We start from the raw sequence: 7,415 nt of genomic DNA on the forward strand, positions 1-7,415 counted from the left end.
TCTGTCATGGTCATGGTCACACAGCTGCAACATGCAGGAGGAAGAATGGTAACATGAATAATGGACCTTGGAGAGCACTTGGAATGGTCTGCTATCATTGCAACAAACTGGGTCACATTGCGAGATTCTGTAGAACAGGAAAGAACATATCGGATGACATACTGGTCACTCCGGAAGGAAATATCGATATTGACACTGTTCAAGCAGATATGAACAAAACCTGGAAGAAGAAACCAACAGTGTTGCAAGAAGAACCGGTTTTTGCACCTAGTGTGGAAATAACAAAACTGACAAACTAAGCATCAGAAAAGCTTAGGGGGAGAAAACGGTGAAACACTACGAACTCCCAGTTTTCACAAGTAAAAGACCTTAACCGATATGTGATACCTGTCATTTGGCAGAAGACCGAAAACAGTAACAGGAAAATTCAGGTTTATGCCCTAATGGTGGAGCATTTATTACGGTAGGTGAGAAATATGTATAAAAGTAATTTTTAAAGCATTTCTCACTATCATTTTTCAAGCGAAGAAGTTTTTCAAGTGCAGAGCGAAGGAAAAGTGATTTGTGTTGCGATTCAAAGAAATATCAAAACCCTAAAGAAGATTCAGAAGCAAATATCAAACGGTCAAGAGAAGAACTCAAAGCGGTGATTCAACAACCGACGAAGTGTGAGGCGAAGTGGAATTTGCAAGCCCTAAATTCTCGATTTCTAAAAGGTATTTCTTAAGTTTTCTATTTTATCATGGCTTCCGCATCGCATGATAGTTCTAGTGCAACTGTCAATTCTATGGATTTCATACAACGAAAGTCGAAATATAATGCCTCTTCTCAAGTACCGGCTGGTGTTATAGTAGAAGAAGGGATTTCAGATTATATAGATTGTAAAATTGAAGACCTAAGGTCTCTCGCAATCCATTCTTAGCTAGGTCTATTATGTGGGAAGGATAAAAAGATCAAACTGGAGTATAGCATTTTGGAGAAGAAGAAACTTCACAATATGGTTTACTTCCTAAAGGATTTCACAGATGACCACATTAGAATCATTCTGAGCAGAGTTCATGGTGACAAGATGTATCTTGAGAGAACACATGATATCACACCGGAAGCGATTCATGTTGTCACCGATTTCTGTAATATAGGGGAAGTGCCAGCCCTAAGGAAGGTCAGCAAGACTGAAATGTCCAAGCTCACCGGTTCAGTGAGCGATTCACATGGCATGATCGTCAACTCAATCAAGGATGATCTGGTCAATTATGCCTGCATGGTGATAGGCTACCGAACATTCTCTACCAGTAGAATTAACTTTGTATCTGCTACAGCGGTAAATGCCGCTTACCGGATGATCAAAGAAGATGCATCATTTGATTTGTGCACCTGTATGCAAATACAACTTATGCTGAATCTTAAGTCAATCAAATAGAATAATGCACTAAGATTCAAGTTTTGACAACTACTGGTAGGGTTATTCTTCTACTTCCAAGGTTATTTCCCAGCAGTTGGAGATATTCAATGGTTTGCCGACCAACCGGTTACCAAGCAGATCAAAGAGAGCCTGCAAGCAGTTGGAACTGGTTACCCTGAAGTTCCGAACAAGTACTTTGATGAGCTCAGGCGCAAGATGAGCCAAAGGATAAGGATATCCGGTGACATTGTCAATAAATATGAAGAGGATATCCGCTTTATCATCAATGTGGATGAATGCATAATGGAGGCCGTTGAGCCCAGATAGGAAGAAGTGGAGCCTATGGGCTATGAGGTGATGTATGATATGTTGGATGGGTATGCTTCTACCATAATCGCCTCACCCCTTGATCCTAAGGCAAAGAGAACCAACACCTACTTGGAAAGGGTTGCACCGGTTGTAGAACCCTCTGAAAAGAAAGGAAAGGCAGTGACTTTAGCATCGGCACTAGTTACTGCAGCCAGTCCCAAAGTAACCAAGCGATCACCAGTTAAGAAGAAACTGGAAGTGGCACCTGCAAAAGTCTTCGAGAGGAAGTGGAAGACAAAAAGAAATACACCTGACTCAAAAGAAACTGTGTCAGAAGAACCGCTTAAGAAGAAGACTAGGCAAACAAAGAAAAAGACAAAGAATGAACCAACATCATCTGCTCCAGTAAATATTGACATTTCTTCTTACAAACCTTTGACACATTGTCAAAGAACTATAAAGAACATTAGGAGAAAAGTGCTAAATGATTTAATTGATTGTTTTGATGATTTCAATGATGATGAAAAGGAAGTAGTTGAACAGGAAATCATTAAGTATTTGTGTGTTAATGATCGGTCGCCTTTAGAAATTAGATCCGAGACACCGGATTCTTTGTACAATTCTTTAGAAAATAAATGGTGTATTGCCATAGAAAAGGAACAGGAAATGAGGGAGAAAATATTTGCTCAACATTTTCTTGATGTATCCAATTCATAACTTTTCGAAGTTATGAATAAATACAAAGGCCTCTTCTTCATGAGAAGAAGAAGACTCCTGTTACTGGAAGGAAAGGGTCAAGAAGTGATCAAGAATACACATACTCTTGCTCAAGAAGCTCTTAAGATGCATCAAGTGGCTAAATCCAACAAGAAGGCTGAGCAAGAACCGACAATAACAAAACCGGATGAAGTGTTTGATAATGAAGGAAACCCAGTTACTAAACCTACAGACACTATTGATGTCGATGCTCTGGATATAGAGGATGTTGCTTAGGATACATCATCAGAAGCAACAGGATAGGAGAAGTAGGCAGAACAGGTAGATAAGCAGAAGAAAGTAGAGGAGGACAAAAAAGAGGAGAAGAGAAAGGAAGCAGAGAAGGAAAAGAAGAAGGATGAAGAGGAGAAAAGAAAGAAGGAAGAGGAAAAGAAGAAGGATTAAGAGGAGAAGAGAAAGAAGGAAGAGGAAAAGAAGAAGGATGAAGTGAAGAAGAGAAAGAAGGAAGAGGAAAAGAAGAAGGATGAAGAGGAGAAGAAGAATGAAGAAGAAAATAAGCGAAAAGATGAATAAAAGAAAAAGGAAGAGGAGAAGAAGCAACATGAAGAGGAGCAGAAGAAAAAGGACGAAGAAGAAGAGAAAAGGAAAACAGAAGAAGAGGAAAAGAAAAAGACAGAAGAGGAAAAGTTAAGAGCTATAGAGAAAGAAGAAGCTAAAAAAAGCACTCAGATGGAGACTCCAAAGGCAACCGGTAGTCAAGCCAAACCGACTGACCTCACCAGTCCTATAGACCTCCAGTCTGCAAATGAAATGGAGCTTCTACAGATAATTAAGGTTTCTCAAGAATGCCTTGAAGCGATAAGGAGGAACAAGGAGCAAGATGTGATCCAAGCTATGGTGGACACTCTTACCGATTTGTTACCCGACACAAACCTCCCCAATACTGATTCATCACTGGCACAATTGAAACTCCTATGCACCATAGTGGATGATCAGGTGCAGAGCCTAGAAGAGGTAGCAGAGGCAAATGCCAAGAAAGAGCATCAAAAGGCTCTCAACATTGCCCTGGTGAAGAAGCTAAATGAGCTTCGGTCTGATCTGCAAAAAGCTCAAAAAGATATAAGGAATGTTCTGGATGAGGGGAATCTACTTCTGAGTAAGATTTGCCAACCCCATCTCTTCTGTGATGATGTGCTTGTACAGAAGTAAAAGCTACAATTTGACATGCAATTATACATAAGCACCTTCAAGCCACCATATGACTCTTTTATAGCTTATGGGCAAACCATTCACCGGTTTCATATTCAGTTTGCCAAAATAGAGTTGGAAATCAACAGTCGGACTCGAGATTTGTAGGAACTACAACTGGTTCTACTCCCATGCCTACAAATACTTCAGAAATGCTATCTCAATCTGGATGCCTTAACGGTGACTCAAGAGATGAGCACAATTGACGCCATGAAAGAACAGGTCTCCTAGATGCAGACAGAGAAAGAAGTGGCCACCTCCCTACTTGAGTCCTGGTCCTTATCTATGAAACAATTTTTGTAGGACTTTAAATCAGTTTTTGACAAGTTTTATTCTCTATTGTCATAAACTCTTATTCTTTTAATACTAATGAAACAGGGGTTGGTCTGCAATATTATTTTTGTCATTGTTGGCAAAGGGGGAGAAGTATAAATTTTGAATGTTTTGATGTATACGTTCATGTTATTTCTGTTAAGAAGTAGTATACATTGTATTTTCTGCAAAAGGGATAGTGTATATGCTTAGGGGGAGTAATTTTGATTATGGCATATTTTTTTTTGTTGTAAAACACTTAGATGTCAAAATTTCCCTAAGTGTTGCCATCAATGCCAAAGGGGGAAATTGTTGGCATTTTTGATGATTATGTTGTGATTGTCATTGATAGACACACACTTGCATTGAGATCACTTTTATATGTATGAGTTATGCTCAACCTGCATTTGTTCCAACCGATACGATGCATTATAGTCTTTAGACTATCGGTGTATTGCAGAAAGTGTTTACCGATCAGAAGCGGTATGTTGACCCCAAGCGGTTCGAGGATCTCAAGCGATATGAAGGATCAAAGCGGCAGAACACATATTTCCCAGTCTTCATTTTTGTCAAACCAGCAACCGGTATTTTGTATGAACCGGTAATACTCTGTGATGAGTTACCAACCAACATTTTGTGATGAGTTACCATCCACCGATTGTTTGACGGCGCCGACACTTTAACGGTGATTTTTGTGTCGTGTTATAGAATATGTCTAGATGCATTGAACCTAGGAAATTGTAATGTAATCCTATTGGACCGACATGAAATCAGATTCCTTTATAAGGACATCATGTCTAGGGTTTTATGTTGTTGCGAGGGTTCAAGGTGGTTGATGAGTTAGAGATAGTGTGAATGTGTTGAAGACTGAAGTAATGCTGGAATGCATTAGGAACGAGCTATCAAGGATCTAACCAAGCAATCTGTGCTATTTGCTAGATCACTCACTTGTTGATTACTCACATCTTCGACAAGTCTGAAGCCCTTAACCGGGTAGGCCCAAAAGCCTTTTGTAAATCCTCTAACAAGGTGGTTCACATCCGTGGATCTAAAATCCTCTAGCAAGGTAGTCTTTAATCGGACTTATCTCCTAATAGAGATTGAGATTCCTAACAGGATCTGTTCTGGTAAAGAACACTGCATGACCTTAACCAGTCTGGTTCCTATTCTGCAGATAGTTACTTGTGAGTTCCATCTCACCGTGGTTTTTCCCATTTGGGTTTCCACGTCAAAATCTCTTGTATTATAGTGTTTGTGCTTCTGTGGGTGAATGCATTATTTGCTATTTGGTTTGCATGTGTGCTGACCAGTTTGTCAGCTAAACTGTTTTACCAGTTTACTGTTAGTCTAGCAAAGTGTTTAAGTACAGTGATTTTCAGAATACTAATTCACCCCCCCTCTTAGTATTCATCAATTGGTATCAGAGCCTACCTTTCTATAAGTCTAACCACTTGGAAAGAGATATGGGGGAATATACTATGAGGGAACTTACTCATCGACTCACTCAGTCTGAGCAAGCCTATGTTGATCTTATGGTCAAATATAAGGCCTCTCAAGCAAAAAGGAGAGAACATGCTGAAAAGCTGATGGAGCTATCTGAAAATAGTTCTTTTGATGAAGCGAACATGGAAGCCCTAATTCAAGAAGTAGAAAAGCTGAATGAATCCAATTCCAACCTGAGAAAGGAGTTGGAAGGATTGACTATTCGAATGTGCCAAGAGCTTGAGAACCGGAGGAAAGCTAAAGATCCGGTAAAAGATAAAGATCATGAAATCTCCAAGTTGAAGCAAGAGATCAGTGCCCTAACTGCTCAACTCCATGCGAGCAAAGTGGAAAAGGAAGACATGCAAGGTGAACTGAACATGGCCATCTCTGAGAATGCAAACCTAATGGAAACAAATGCTGCTATTTCCAAAGAACTCTCTCAGTCAAAGGAAATACTTGCTAAGCTCCACAAGAGTACTGTTAAGCTAGAGCAAAAGCTTGAATCAGCCAAACCTGTCAAGAATACTGATGGACTTGGTTACTCCAGTCATGAGGAAGGTGAGACCTCTGCTACAAATGTTGGAGCATCGAAGAAACAACCGATATCAAAGGATAAAGGTAAGCAAAAGTTCAAACCTGTTTGCTTTAACTGTCTTAAAGAAGGACATACTGCTAATGTATGTAGGAGTAAGGCTTATAATAATTTTCCTTATTTTCTAAATGATAAGCCTAGATCCTATAGATTCAATGGTAATTGTTATGCATGCAACAAGTTCGAGCATAGAGCATCTGAATGCAGGTCTGCTATAAACAACACTGGAAAATATCCTCAGAGGACTCAAGGAGTTGGTCTGGAACCTTTTGCGAACCGGAATCACAACCGGTTTAATGCCTTTAATCATCAGTCAAGAAGCGGTGGCTATCAAGCGACAACCAGATGGAGAGAAAACTGTTTGATCTGTCATGGTCATGGTCACACAGCTGCAACATGCAGGAGGAAGAATGGTAACATGAATAATGGACCTTGGAGAGCACTTGGAATGGTCTGCTATCATTGCAACAAACTGGGTCACATTGCGAGATTCTGTAGAACAGGAAAGAACATATCGGATGACATACTGGTCACTCCGGAAGGAAATATCGATATTGACACTGTTCAAGCAGATATGAACAAAACCTGGAAGAAGAAACCAACAGTGTTGCAAGAAGAACCGGTTTTTGCACCTAGTGTGGAAATAACAAAACTGACAAACTAAGCATCAGAAAAGCTTAGGGGGAGAAAACGGTGAAACACTACGAACTCCCAGTTTTCACAAGTAAAAGACCTTAACCGATATGTGATACCTGTCATTTGGCAGAAGACCGAAAACAGTAACAGGAAAATTCAGGTTTATGCCCTAATGGTGGAGCATTTATTACGGTAGGTGAGAAATATGTATAAAAGTAATTTTTAAAGCATTTCTCACTATCATTTTTCAAGCGAAGAAGTTTTTCAAGTGCAGAGCGAAGGAAAAGTGATTTGTGTTGCGATTCAAAGAAATATCAAAACCCTAAAGAAGATTCAGAAGCAAATATCAAACGGTCAAGAGAAGAACTCAAAGCGGTGATTCAACAACCGACGAAGTGTGAGGCGAAGTGGAATTTGCAAGCCCTAAATTCTCGATTTCTAAAAGGTATTTCTTAAGTTTTCTATTTTATCATGGCTTCCGCATCGCATGATAGTTCTAGTGCAACTGTCAATTCTATGGATTTCATACAACGAAAGTCGAAATATAATGCCTCTTCTCAAGTACCGGCTGGTGTTATAGTAGAAGAAGGGATTTCAGATTATATAGATTGTAAAATTGAAGACCTAAGGTCTCTCGCAATCCATTCTTAGCTAGGTCTATTATGTGGGAAGGATAAAAAGATCAAACTGGAGTATAGCATTTTGGAGAAGAAG

The sequence above is a fragment of the Cryptomeria japonica genome, chromosome 3 (assembly GCF_030272615.1).
Source record: "Cryptomeria japonica chromosome 3, Sugi_1.0, whole genome shotgun sequence".
Lineage (NCBI taxonomy): Eukaryota > Viridiplantae > Streptophyta > Pinopsida > Cupressales > Cupressaceae > Cryptomeria > Cryptomeria japonica.